The sequence below is a fragment of the Arachis hypogaea genome, chromosome 14, assembly GCF_003086295.3.
Source record: "Arachis hypogaea cultivar Tifrunner chromosome 14, arahy.Tifrunner.gnm2.J5K5, whole genome shotgun sequence".
NCBI lineage: Eukaryota > Viridiplantae > Streptophyta > Magnoliopsida > Fabales > Fabaceae > Arachis > Arachis hypogaea.
Window position 1 is genome coordinate 79,810,327 of NC_092049.1, and position 14,758 is coordinate 79,825,084.

The following is a 14,758-nucleotide window of genomic DNA, read 5'->3' on the forward strand; positions in this document are numbered from 1 at the left end:
TAGACTTATCACTTTTACTACTATGAAAAAGTAAAATATTAATAATTCTAACCATTTAAAAGTTTAAAATAACATTATATCTATAATTAGAAGATAATTCCATATGAAAAAAATATTCAAACACTATTCTTTGATTAAATTACTCTGCTAACTATATTTTTACCAAATTCATCTATAGTTTAAAAATTTTTAACTCGATTCTTATACTATTTTAAATTTTGTAATTAAATTTCAAAATGTTATTTATACCCTAAAATCAATCACCGAAATCAGTTATTATACATTTATGTATGCTACAACAAAATAACTTTTTGCGATGTTTTTTTATTGTTTGGCGACAGTTTTAACCATCACTAAATGTTTTCGCAATGGTTAAAAACCCGTCATGGATTTAAGAGTCGTCAGTTGACATAGTGATGATTTTGGACCACCAGTGATAAGAAGTGTCGCTAAACTGTTTGTGACGGTTTTTGAAGTATAAAACCATCGCTTATTTATAACACTTGTCAGTTTGCTTTTTATGTATTATTTCACGACATTTTGAAACTGTCATTAAATTACTAAATCATGTGATAGTTTTTCTTATATTTCGTGACTGTTTTAAACTGTCATAAAATTTTTAGCGACAATTTAAAACCGTCACTAAGTTACTAGTTTCTATGATAGTTTTTAAATATAGTGACTGTTTTTGTTAAAATATTAGTGATGGTTTCTCGATTTGAAACTGTCACTAAGTTACTAATTTCTGTGATAGTTTTTTTCTGAATTTAGTGACTGTTTTAAACCTTCATAATCTTTCCAACATCAAAGCTTTCTTTTATTAATTATTACAAGATTTATTTCTATTATAAATAATAATTTATATGTATATAAACACTACAACATCAAAAGTTTCCTTCTCAATGAAACTTTCTACATCAAAATTTTTATACAATTATAGATCTAAGTCATTGTTCATCTGATTCATAATTTATGTATCTATAAATAGTAACTATTGATGCGGGGAAAACTTGTCTCTCAACAAATCTCCCTTCGGCAAGTGTACCGAATTTGTCGTCAAGTAAAAACTCACAATAGAGTGAGGTCGAATCCCACAGGGATTGATTGATCAAGCAACTTTAATTAGAAGAATGTTCTAGTTGAGTGAATCCAGAATTTGGGTTGAGAGTTGCAGAAAATAAAAATGGTGGGAATGTAAATAACAGAAAAGTAAATGCTAGAATTAAAGGACTGGAAGTAAATGACTGAAAATAAATTGCAGAATTGTAAATGGGAATGAGGGATTTGCTCATAAAAGTAAATGGCAGAAATTAAAGAGAATGGGTAAGATAAGAGATGGGGAATTCATTGGGCTTAGGAGATGTTGCAATTCTCCGGATCAAGTTCATTTTCATCTCTTTCTCAATCAATGCACTCATTGATCTCCTTGGCAATCTTAAGTGATTGAATTACAATTTCTTGCAATTCAATCTCTCAAATCTTGATCAATAGCCAATTCCTTGGTCAATTGCTCATGAGAAGAGATGAAGTATGGTCACTGATTATACCACATGCATTTCCCAAATCAAGTGTTGAGAGGGTTATAGTCACATACCCATCCAAACCCAATTTGGTCCAGCATGAGAAAGTATTTCTAGCTTGATCTCTTTATTCCTCTTTCAAGGTTCAAAAGAGATCCAAGTTTGAATAGCTTCTCTTCCAAGATAACTACTCAATTGGATGAAGATCGAAAGCTTTCAAGTGAAATCAATAGGAAAGATAGAAGAAGAATAATGAAAATTAGTATTGATCCATCAAATTACAACAGAGCTCCCTAACCCAATGAAAGGGGTTTAGTTGTTCATAGCTCTTGAAAATGAAAACAAAGATGGAGAATACATCATAAAACTAGAAATTGCAAAGAAAGTAAAATACAGAGAGTAGTTCTCTTTTTCCCAGCCTCCAGAACTCCTTCTCAATTCAAAGCTACTCCTATATATACTACTCTTCTCAGCTTCTAGTGTGATTCTTCAAGTCTTGGGCCTTTGGATCTTGAGTTTGAAGTAGTTCCTTTCTTTATTTGGGCTTGGCTTTACTTACAGAGAGAAAGTGCGAAGTGGGCGGAGACTTTAGTTTAGGACGTTAGGGGTGTTAATATTTAGTGAGAATATAAGTTTGAGAACGTTAGTGACACTTAACATTGTCACTAACGTTCCAATGCACCCCTTTGCCTCACGTTAAAACCCACGTTAACTAGGTTAACGTGGCTTTTAACGTTGCCTTGTCAACCTTCGAGAACGTTAGTGACACTCAACATTATCACTAACGTTCTAGTGTGCCCCTTCTTGCTTCACGTTAAAGCCCACGTTAACTAGGTTAACGTGGCTTCTAACATGGCCTTTGCCATCCTTCGAGAACGTTAGTGACATTCAACATTGTCACTAACGTTCCTATGTGCCCCTAGGTCTCACGTTAGAGTCCACGTTAACTAGGTTAACGTGGCTTCTAACGTGGCCATCCTTAGCCATCCCAACGTTAGTGACAATGTTGAGTGTCACTAACATTGGCTCATCCTTCATTCCTCATCGTTAGCTTCCACGTTAACCAAGTTAACTCCCACGTTAACTTGGTTAACGTGGGAACTAACATAGAGAATGAAGAGTTGTCGACAACGTTAGTGACACTCAACATTGTCACTAACGTTGAAGCAACCACACAACCCCCAAGAGTCACGTTAACTTCCACGTTAACTTGGTTAACGTGGAAGCTAACGATGAGAAATGAAAGATGAGCCAACGTTAGTGACACTCAACATTGTCACTAACATTGGGATGGCTAAAAGATGGCCACGTTAGAAGCCACGTTAACCTAGTTAACGTGGACTCTAACGTGAGACCTAGGGGCACATTGGAACGTTAGTGACAATGTTGAATGTCACTAACGTTCTCGAAGGATGGCAAAGGCCACGTTAGAAGCCACGTTAACCTAGTTAACGTGAGCTTTAACGTGAATCAAGAAGGGGCACACTGGAACATTAGTGACAATGTTGAGTGTCACTAACGTTCTCGAAGGTTGACAAGGCAACGTTAAAAGCCACGTTAACTTAGTTAACGTGGGTTTTAACGAAAGGCAAAAGGGGTGCATTGGAACGTTAGTGACAATGTTAAGTGTCACTAACGTTCCCGAACTTGGACTTTCATTAAATGATTAACACTCCTTACGCCCTGAGCTTAAGTCTCTGCCCACTCTGCACTCTCTGCAAGTAAAGCCAAGCCCAAATAAAGAAAGGAACTGCTTCAAACTCAAGATCCAAAGGCCCAAGACTTGAAGAGTGAACTAGAAGCTGAGAAGAGTAGTATATATAGGAGTAGCTTTGAATTGTAAAATAGCTGGGGAGGCTGAAGAACCACTCTTTGTATTTACTTTCTTTGCAATTTCTAGTTTTATGATGTATTCTCCATCTTTGTTTTCATTTTCAAGAGCTATGAACAACTAAACCCCTTTCATTGGGTTAGGGAGCTCTGTTGTAATTTGATGGATCAATACTAATTTTCATTGTTCTTCTTCTATCTTTCCTCTTGATTTTACTTGAAAGCTTTCGATCTTCATCCAATTGAGTAGTTATCTTGGAAGAGAAGCTATTCAAACTTAGATCTCTTTTGAACCTTGGAAGAGGAATGAAGAGATCAAGCTAGAAATGCTTTCTCATGCTGGACCAAATTGGGTTTGGATGGGTATGTGACTGTAACCCTCTCAATACTTGGTTTGGGAAATGCATGTGGTATAATCAGTGACCATACTTCATCTCTTCTCATGAGCAATTGACCAAGGAATTGGCTATTGATCAAGATTTGAGAGATTGAATTGCAAGGAATTGTAATTCAATCACTTAATATTGCCAAGGAGATCAATGAGTGCATTGATTGAGGAAGAGATGAAAATGAACTTGATCCGGAGAATTGCAAAATCTCATAAGCCCAATGAACTCCCCATCTCTAATCTCACCCATTCTCTTTAATTTCTGCGATTTACTTTTATGAGAAAATCCCCCATTCCCATTTACAATTCTGCAATTTATTTTCAGTCATTTACTTCCAGTCCTTTAATTCTAGCATTTACTTTTCTGTTATTTACATTCCCGCCATTTTATTTTCTGCAACTCTCAACCCAAATTCTGGATTCGCTCAACTAGAACATTCTTCTAATTAAAGTTGCTTGATCAATCAATCCCTGTGGGATTCGACCTCACTCTATTGTGAGTTTTTACTTGACGACAACTTCGGTACACTTGCCGAAGGGAGATTTGTTGAGAGACAAGTTTTTCGTGCATCAAGTTTATGGCGCCGTTGCCGGGGATTGATTGTGCATCAACAATGATTAGATTGGAAGATCACTAGATTGAGCATTTTATTTTGTGTATTTCATTTTCTGTTTGAGTGATTTACTTTTTGTTTTAGTTAAACTTCTTCTCTTCTACCTCTACTCTTTTGTTTTTCTTTGTTATTTTCAATTCTGTTTGCTAACCCACTAACTGTTTGATATATTGCATCACCCACAACTAACATCAATTCTGACACAAATACTGTCTGCACCTATATTCTCTGCTTGTACTTGTTGGTTGTATGACAGGGAGAAGAAGCGGGGCTTCAACTTCCTTTGATTCTGAACCAGAGAGAACCTTCCTTAGACTAAGGAGGGAGGCAAAAGGAAAACGAGTAGTTGGTGTTGAAGAAGAAGAGGAACAGTTTGAGGAATACTTTGAACCAAACATGGAAGAAAACATGGAAAATCATCATGAAAAAGAGATTCACAACCATGGCAGAGGAGGTGGAGCAAATCATGCTGGGGAGGATAGAAGAGTTTTGGGCTCTTACATTAATCCAAACCCAGGCAATTGTGGAAGTAGCATCCAAAAACCAACAATCCATGCCAACAACTTTGAACTTAAACCAGAGCTCATCACCCTTGTTCAGAACAACTGTTCGTTTGGAGGAGGTGTTCAAGAAGATCCCAACCAACATTTGACCACCTTCCTGAGAATATGTGACACAGTGAAATCTAATGGCGTTCATCCTGACGCCTATAGATTGCTCTTATTTCCCTTCTCACTCAGAGACAAGGCAGCCAAGTGGGTGGAATCCTTCCCAAGGGAGAGCTTGACAACTTGGGAGGATGTGGTGAACAAATTCTTAGCAAGATTCTACCCTCCTCAACGAATCAATAGGCTGAGAGCTGAGGTTCAAACCTTCAGGCAACAGGATGGTGAGTCTCTGTATGAAGCATGGGAGAGGTTCAAAGACTTAACAAGGAGGTGTCCACCTGACATGTTCAACGAATGGGTCCAGCTGCACATTTTCTATGAAGGGCTCTCTTATGAGTCAAAGAAGGCAGTAGACCATTCATCTGGAGGGTCCTTGAACAAGAAGAAGACCATTGAGGAAGCCATAGATGTTATTGAAACAGTAGCAGAAAATGACTACTTCTATGCTTCCGAAAAAGGGAACACAAGAGGAGTGATGGAGCTAAACAATGTAGATGCTCTGTTGGCCCAAAACAAGCTCATTACCCAGCAGCTGGCTGACCTCACCAAGAAGATGGAGATGAACCAAGTAGCAGCAATCTCCACTTCATCAACAACACAAGAAGGAATAAACCAAGAAGCAGAAGGGAGTCAGGAGCAAGCCAACTACATTGGGAATTCACCAAGGAAAAACTATGATCCATACTCCAAGACTTACAACCCTGGATGGAGAAATCACCCGAACTTTGGGTGGGGAAGTGAGCAAGATCAAAACCAAGACCAGAGACGTTACAACTCCAACAACAATGCAGCTCACCAACAATTCACCTAGAGGACATCTCAACACCCCCACAACAACACTTCTCCACATACTTATCAAAACCAAAACAGCACATCTGCTCCGAACCACTCATCAATTGATGATAGGCTCTCTAAGATTGAAGCCTTACTGGAAGGAATAAGCCAAGAGATTCAAGAAAATAAGGTGTTCAAGGAGGAGGTGCGAGCCAATATCAAGAACCAGGGAGAGACCATTAGGAAGCTGGAATTCCAGGTGGGATATTTAGCTGAGAAGATTCCCAAACCTACTGATAGCTTCCCAAGTGACACTGAGAAAAACCCCAAGGGAGAAGCAAAGAAAGTAAGATGGGAAGATTGCAAAATGGTCACTACAAGTGATCAAGAGATTGAAGACAAGCAAGGCAGAATGTGCAAACAACCTGAAGACAACTCAACTAAGGAGGAGGATAGAGATCACAAAGAACCAGAAATCTCACAACAAGAGCTGCTGAAGCTCTATGCACCATTCCCTCAACTGCTCAATGGTGCTGTGGGAAAAAGAATATACTCAAGGTTCCTAGACTTGTTTGTATCTCTGCATGTGAACATACCATTCATCAAGGCAATTCAACAAATGCCTGCATTCATCAAATATATGAAGGAACTTCTTCCCAGGAAAAGCTCACTCAAGGGAGGGCAGACTATAGTGATGAACAAGGAATGTAGTGCCCTTATTCAACCTGAGTTATCTACAAAAAGAAGAGACCCAGGAAGTTTTCATATACCTTGTGCCATAGGAGAAAACATGTTCGACAGAGCACTATGTGATTTAGGAGCCAGCATCAACTTACTGCCCTTATCCCTGGTGAAGAGGCTGCAGATCAATGAGATAATGCCCACAGATGTCATTATCAGACTGGCTGACAAAACTCAAAAGCAAGCAATAGGAGTGGTGAAAAATGTGTTGCTAAAGGTTGGGAAGTACTTTCTCCCAACAGACTTTGTCATTCTAGACATGGAAGAAAGTCACACTCACCCAATCATATTGGGAAGACCATTTCTAGCTACGGCCAGAGCACTTATCGATGTAGAGAAAGGGGAGCTAATATTGAGAATCCATGATGAACAACTCAGCTTCAATGTTTTCAACTTCTCACAAGAGACAGATCAAGAGAACAAGGAACTAAGCACAAACGATAAGGAGACACTGAAGGAGGAGACAAGCACTGAAGCACAGCTAGTTCATTCTGAAACCCCCTCAATTGATAAACAAGGAAAACAGCAACTGCCACAGCTCAAGAAAAAATTGGAGGAACCCAAACCTCTAGAGGCAGGTGAAGACAGCATCACAACTCGGAGAAAAGAGGCCACCAAGGGGAAGGCAACCTCAAAAGAAACAAAGAAGAAGGTACCAAGGAGATGGAGGAACAAGAAGATCCCTACGGAAGACTTCTCTCCAGGGGATAGAGTTGTCTCAGCCTACTTCTCAGATATTCCCCCTAATCTCCCTACTGTGCCATCTCAATTACCCAAGGTCTTCACTATCAACAGAGTTCTTTCTCTGGAACATGTGGAAATCATTGATCCAACCAATGGATACAACTCCACAGCAAGAGGGGAGGACTTTAAGCACTACCAACCACCGTGATGAAAGAAAAATGTCAAGCTAGTGACGCTAAAGAAGCGCTTTATGGGAGGCAACCCATGTTTTATATGCTTTCAGATGATAATGAATAAGTCAATCTTTATGAGATTCAATCCAAACTTAACAAACAATTGGTGAAAATCTTCTTATGCAGAGTATAGTGAGGAACAAGTTTGGTGTTCAAAGCAAACCAAGTTGCATGCTAGTCTTGGGAGCTTTGAACACAAAACTTTCATCACAGTGCTTCAAACTAAGTTTGGTGTCACCCCATGGTGCCACCAAAATGCATATAAGGAACCACCAATAGTTAGTTAGTTAGTTGAAATTCATAAACAAACAATCAAATCCTTTCTTTCAATTTATTCTAGCCGTAGAGTTTTAATTTTCTTATATATTAATTCCCTTATTTCAAATCTTTATAGGAAAGGAAAAGAAGCATGAAAAGGGATTGATTGGACACTTAAATGGGGGAAATTTCGCCACTTAAAGAAGAGGGGCTACACACTTGTTCTAAAGAGGGAATACGTTGGAAAATGTTGCCATGCAACATTGAAAAAAAGGGACCCCTAGAAGACCGAGCAATCCCCATCATAAAGTGATGATCTTTGTCTTCTAGCCATGCATAACCCCAACCGTCCATCAAGTGACCTCTTCATCAATCTACACCCTCCATTCTCTCACAATTTCTCTATATAAACAACCCTTGTCCATACCACCCTTCATTGTCATCACACACCTTCACCACTCTTCATTTCGGTACAATACACCCCCTATCCAATTATAAACATTCCTCCCCTCACTCTCCTCATTGCCATAAAACCCTAAACAACCAAAAGTCTCCACAACCTTACCACCTTCACATATTAAATCATCATTCATGGCATCTTCAAGTTCTAAGAGAAGGGAAGGGAAGGAACCCATGGAAGAACACCCATATGATGAGAAGAGATTTAGAAGCTTGCATCATGCATTGCAATACGGGTGGATGGTTGATAAGGAAATCATTTATGAGCTGGGATTTCAAGTTAAGAAGACTGAATGCCCCGAAATCACAGAGAAGGTAGAAAGGAGAAGATGGGAGCTCCTCACTGACCCGGTCACTAAGGTGAATGCAAATCTCATAAGAGAATTTTATGCAAATACAGTCAGGTATGATAAAAAAGATGAGTCATATACAAGCTTTGTGAGAGGAACAATGGTGGATTTTGGTCCCATGAGTGTAATGAGGGCATTGAAGCTACGGTCTATACCATTTGAAGAAGAAAGTTACCACTCAAGATTGGACAACAACCCCAATTATGACCAGCTTTTACTAGACCTTTGTGTACCAGGAGCTGATTGGGAAAGGGGTGCAGGAAATAAACCAAAGTTCATTAAGAGAACAGATCTCACTCCTGAAGCTAAGGGGTGGTTCGAGCTAGTGAGGAGGTCTATTCTCCCAGCTGCAAACAACTCGGAGGTGAATCTCGAGAGAGAAACAATGTTGCATTGTATACTCAAGGGAGGAGAAATCAAAGTTCATGAGATCATAGCTCAAGGAATTAGAAAGATGGCAGAGAAAAGCGACTTAAGAGGAACATTAGGTTACCCCAGCACTATTTACCGAATATGCAAGAAAGCTAGGGTGATTTTTGAAGATGAGGACCCCGTTTGGATAAAGGAAGGCATTCCAATAATGGTCCGAAGGATGAATGCTATAGCACTTCCCCTGCCTCAACGGAAGCAAAGAAAGAGGACAGCCCCTCCAGTAGTTGAAGGACAGGTCTTAGAGGGACAAGTACCACAGACCTTGGACATGCACCAATTACAGGAAGCCATTGATGGCTTATCTAGACAATATTTGGAAAGCCAAGGAGCACAGAAAGAGCTTCAACTACAGATGATGGGGCAGCAAGATGAGTGGCAAAGGCAAATGATGGAACAACAACTAAGCCAAGGACAACAATGGGGAGAAGCATTCAACAGGATGGAACAAAGGCAAAACCAGCAACAAGAATCCACCCAGAGGCTAATCAACATCCAAGCACATCAAGGGGCACACATACATGAGATGCATCGAAGACAAATAGAACAAGCAGAATTATTGGACGAGCAAAGGGCATTCGCAGAAGGAGTTTACATGAGTCAAACAGGACATCAGATAAATACTCAAGCCAGGCTCGGCTACTTAGTAGGACAGCTGCCAATATTGCATCCAGGAATAGCCAAGTATGATGAAATGAAGGATGAATTAGCACGAAAGGAAAGACAAAGGGTGGAAGAGAGTCATGAGTCAGTGAGGAAGGCACTCGAGGATTGGAAGCAAGCAAGATTGGCACGAATGCAAGGAAATGCAAGAGGAAACAAGGAGGACAAGCAAGGAAAAGAGCGTGGACACCCACAACAGTAAAAGGTGGTGGAGTTCCTTCTTTGTTCCATCTTTCTCTGTGTTTTAAATAAGGAAGATCTTGTATGAAATAGAACTTGCTTCCATGTTATGTTTAAACCTTTTTCAAATCATGTTATTTTTAGTTTTTGGTATTGAAGAGAGTCTATGTGCACTGGTCTTTATGTCACTGCATCATTCCCTTATTTACTTGTAAGCTTGTCCCTTTTTATCAAATGAAGAAGAGAATGTTTATGTTTTTAAAAAGACCAGGGTAGAGTTCATATTGTGGAAGTGCATTCATGAATCTTTGGGGTAGTCATAAGTTAGCTAAGTTGGTTCAACCACAAGGCTAGGAGGACAACTATCTATCCTGAATACTTTGCTTTGGATACATTCATGAGACTAAGTTAATAACAAGATCCTAATAAGAGAAAAGGGAAAGAACAATGGAAGTGAAAAACAAAAGAAAAAGAGTAAGCAACAAGGCTAGGCATCAATGGTTTTAAGCTTGAGGCAAGTGTCTGTGGTGCTCCTGTGTGAGGGATCTACTTGGATGAATAAGCTCTTAGGGGTGCCTTATCACTTGGTAACTTGGGTTAACTAACTCGGGATTATCAGCTAAAAGTCCACTATCAAGAGTAACCTTCACTACAGAACACTTAGTAACCCAAAGAGGTGCTGGACACCAAGGTCTCAAGAAAAGAAAATAAATAAACTAAATGCCTGTAGTGTGTATGTATGGGGGATAGGCTTGAGGGAGTAAGTCCTTAGGGGTGTCTCAACACCTAGTACCTTGAACCAACTGGTTCGGGAGTGTTGGCTGAAAGCTTATCTTAAAGAGTTGCCCCCTTACAGAACACTTAGCTTAAATAACACAAACAACCCTTGTAATAACAATAAAAGGATCAATGAATAAAAGTCTCATGGGATATGAACAAAGTGGGTGTTTTGGGACAGGATAAAGGTCTGAAAGCCAGTAATGGAATGAACCTAAGTTGCTATGCATGAAACTACCATAAAATCAGTAATATGACTTCTACAAGGATGACTCATTCCTCTGGATATTCATTTCATCATTCTCTTGTTCCAGTACTTGCTTAGGGACAAGCAAGCTTTAAGTTTGGTGTTGTGATGCCAAGGCATTTTGGCCAGTTTCACTGACCTTTTCTTTACTGTTTTTAGGATAGTTTCATGCATTTCTTTAGGAAATAAGCTAGTTTTGGGTAAATATTCACTTATGCCTTGACTCAAGCATACATTGTGCATTTTACATGATTTCATGAGGATTTTGCATAAGTTTAGTGACAAATATTATGTTGCATTACTCATGACTTGGACTAGAGTTTTGATGCACTTTGTTGCTTGATTTCAGGACCAAAAAGAAGCAAGAAAAGGAGAGGTAACTTGCAAAGATTAATGAGAAAAGTGATTGCCAATAACACTCTCAAAAAGCCATCAATACCCACGTTAGAGAGTCACGTTAACCAAGTTAACGTGAACGCTAATGTGGAGAAAAGAAGTTGAGCCAACGTTAGTGACACTCAACATTGTCACTAACGTTGGCACTTACTCATAAGTGGCCACGTTAACCTAGTTAACGTGGCCTCTAACGTTAAGGGGGAGGGAGAGAAGCCAACGTTAGTGACACTCAACATTGTCATTAACGTTGGCCTATGGTGCTAAGTACCACGTTAACTCCCACGTTAACTTGGTTAACGTGGGAACTAACGTAGAGAATGAAGAGTTGTCGACAACGTTAGTTACACTCAACATTGTCACTAACGTTGAAGCAACCACACAACCCCCAAGAGTCACGTTAACTTCCACGTTAACTTGGTTAACGTGGAAGCTAACGATGAGAAATGAAAGATGAGCCAATGTTAGTGACACTCAACATTGTCACTAACGTTGGGATGGCTAAAAGATGGCCACGTTAGAAGCCACGTTAACCTAGTTAACGTGGACTCTAACGTGAGACCTAGGGGCACATTGGAACGTTAGTGACAATGTTGAATGTCACTAACTTTCTCGAAGGATGGCAAAGGCCACGTTAGAAGCCACGTTAACCTAGTTAACGTGAGCTTTAACGTGAATCAAGAAGGGCACACTGGAACGTTAGTGACAATGTTGAGTGTCACTAACGTTCTCGAAGGTTGACAAGGCAACGTTAAAAGCCACGTTAACTTAGTTAACGTGGGTTTTAACGAAAGGCAAAAGGGGTGCATTGGAACGTTAGTGACAATGTTAAGTGTCACTAACGTTCCCGAACTTGGACTTTCATTAAATGATTAACACTCCTTACGCCCTGAGCTTAAGTCTCTGCCCACTCCGCACTTTCTCTCTGCAAGTAAAGCCAAGCCCAAATAAAGAAAGGAACTGCTTCAAACTCAAGATCCAAAGGCCCAAGACTTGAAGAGTGAACTAGAAGCTGAGAAGAGTAGTATATATAGGAGTAGCTTTGAATTGTAAAATAGTTCTGGAGGCTGAAGAACCACTCTCTGTATTTACTTTCTTTGCAATTTCTAGTTTTATGATGTATTCTCCATCTTTGTTTTCATTTTCAAGAGCTATGAACAACTAAACCCCTTTCATTGGGTTAGGGAGCTCTGTTGTAATTTGATGGATCAATACTAATTTTCATTGTTCGTCTTCTATCTTTCCTCTTGATTTTACTTGAAAGCTTTCGATCTTCATCCAATTGAGTAGTTATCTTGGAAGAGAAGCTATTCAAACTTGGATCTCTTTTGAACCTTGGAAGAGGAATGAAGAGATCAAGCTAGAAATGCTTTCTCATGCTGGACCAAATTGGGTTTGGATGGGTATGTGACTGTAACCCTCTCAATACTTGGTTTGGGAAATGCATGTGGTATAATCAGTGACCATACTTCATCTCTTCTCATGAGCAATTGACCAAGGAATTGGCTATTGATCAAGATTTGAGAGATTGAATTGCAAGGAATTGTAATTCAATCACTTAAGATTGCCAAGGAGATCAATGAGTGCATTGATTGAGGAAGAGATGAAAATGAACTTGATCCGGAGAATTGCAACATCTCCTAAGCCCAATGAACTCCCCATCTCTAATCTCACCCATTCTCTTTAATTTCTGCGATTTACTTTTATGAGCAAATCCCCCATTCCCATTTACAATTCTACAATTTATTTTCAGTCATTTACTTTCAGTCCTTTAATTCTAGCATTTACTTTTCTGGTATTTACATTCCCGCCATTTTATTTTCTGCAACTCTCAACCCAAATTCTGGATTCGCTCAACTAGAACATTCTTCTAATTAAAGTTGCTTGATCAATCAATCCCTGGGGGATTCGACCTCACTCTATTGTGAGTTTTTACTTGACGACAACTTCGGTACATTTGCCGAAGGGAGATTTGTTGAGAGACAAGTTTTTCGTGCTTCAATGGTTCATTGAGGATCATCCAGGATCTCACATTCATTAGTTTTAGTTTATTTTTTATTTTCCATGAGTCACTAATTCTTTCGCGTTAGGGTTAAGAGCTCTGTTAAGTTTTATGGATTGGTGATTAATTGTTTCTTTTATTTTGATTAATCCATTGATACTTTTTTAAGAATTGAATTTTGTTCTTATTAATGATTAGAAGTATTTAAAAATATTCTAATTTTGTCTTGGATTCCTTTATTATCTTGGAAAATTTAATATCATGATTAGATTGAAACTCATTCTCATAAATTTTCAAACTGACTAAGGATAGCTTTTGAAAGGTTGAGTGCTTTTAAATCAGAATTGTGCTTAACCTCTTTTTCTTAATTAATTGACTAAGGAATTGGTAATTAAATAAGATAAAGAGAAATTTAATTGCCAAGGGATTGGGATTTGATAACATATGATTTATCATGAAATTATCTTGCATGAATCAGAGTAAATAAATATGAGCTTTTCTTTTCTAAAAATTAAATAATTTCTGAAATCTTAACATCTCCATTCATTTTTTTCCTAATCATTTGAAGTTTCCAGAAGGCTTAGAGAAGAGAGGGGTTAATCTATGGCCTTTTTTAACTATTTAAATATTAAGCCTTAAAGATAAAACTTTAAACTTGATTTCTATTCATCTGTGCAGTGGATAAATCAGGAGACAATTTCGTTTTGTCTCATAAAAATTAGAAAACAGAACAAAAACAGAGAAGAAGATAAAGAAGATGACACAGCCATATATCTTAGTTCAGTTGCTTTGCAATGCAACCTACATCCAGTCTCCACCACAACATTGGTGAAATTTTTACTATAATCCAAGTATTACATACATCAATTCCTTAGGACTCAAATCAATCCTATCTGGACACACAAGCTTCAACATAAACCTGATATGGATATGCTAATACCTAGACTCACCACACTAAGTGCTTACCCAACTTAGCAAGGGATACCTCTCAGGTATATGACACAAGACAGAAAATACAACCAATAAAAATCTGAAATCACTCTTAGCTTTTCTCTCAATTGTATCTCTCAGCCTTTTTCACTCTATGGCTTTTTCTCAATGCCTCTCTTTCTTGCCTTTTAGTCTTTTACCTTACAAAAAAAACTAAGAAATATATACATTGAAACTGAAATACAAAACAGTAAAACATGAAGGAGATTGATGAATCACTGCTTTAAATCTATGCACTAAATCCAGCATATGAACTCATAACTTTATTCTTCATCCTGGCAGAGTGCTCCTTTTAGTGTAGGTGCAACGCTTCCAAGACTTAAAACACTGTTGTGAGATTTTCACTCAGCTCTCAATTTAGGTTCTCTCTCCTTGATTTTTGAAACAGATTCTATTTTTTCTTTTGTACCTTAGTTTGAGCCACGGTTAAAGTTTCTCTTGAGTCAACTTCTTGGATTTTGAGCTTTTATTAGTCACCCCTTCTTTTTCTTCAATTAACCCTTAAATTATGGATTTTAAATTTGATTTATTTGCATGACCGAGGGCAACAGAGCAGCA

The 14,758-nt window shown here is 38.5% G+C and overlaps 1 non-coding gene across 1 annotated transcript; it reads right to left on the bottom strand.

Annotated features, from left to right (window-relative positions):
- Positions 1–5,201: 5,201 nt before the first annotated feature.
- Positions 5,202–5,305, bottom strand: LOC112746682 (small nucleolar RNA R71). Its single transcript, XR_003174552.1, has one exon. It is a non-coding gene; the product is annotated as a small nucleolar RNA R71 (small nucleolar RNA).
- Between the last annotated feature and the right edge of the window lie 9,453 nt (positions 5,306–14,758).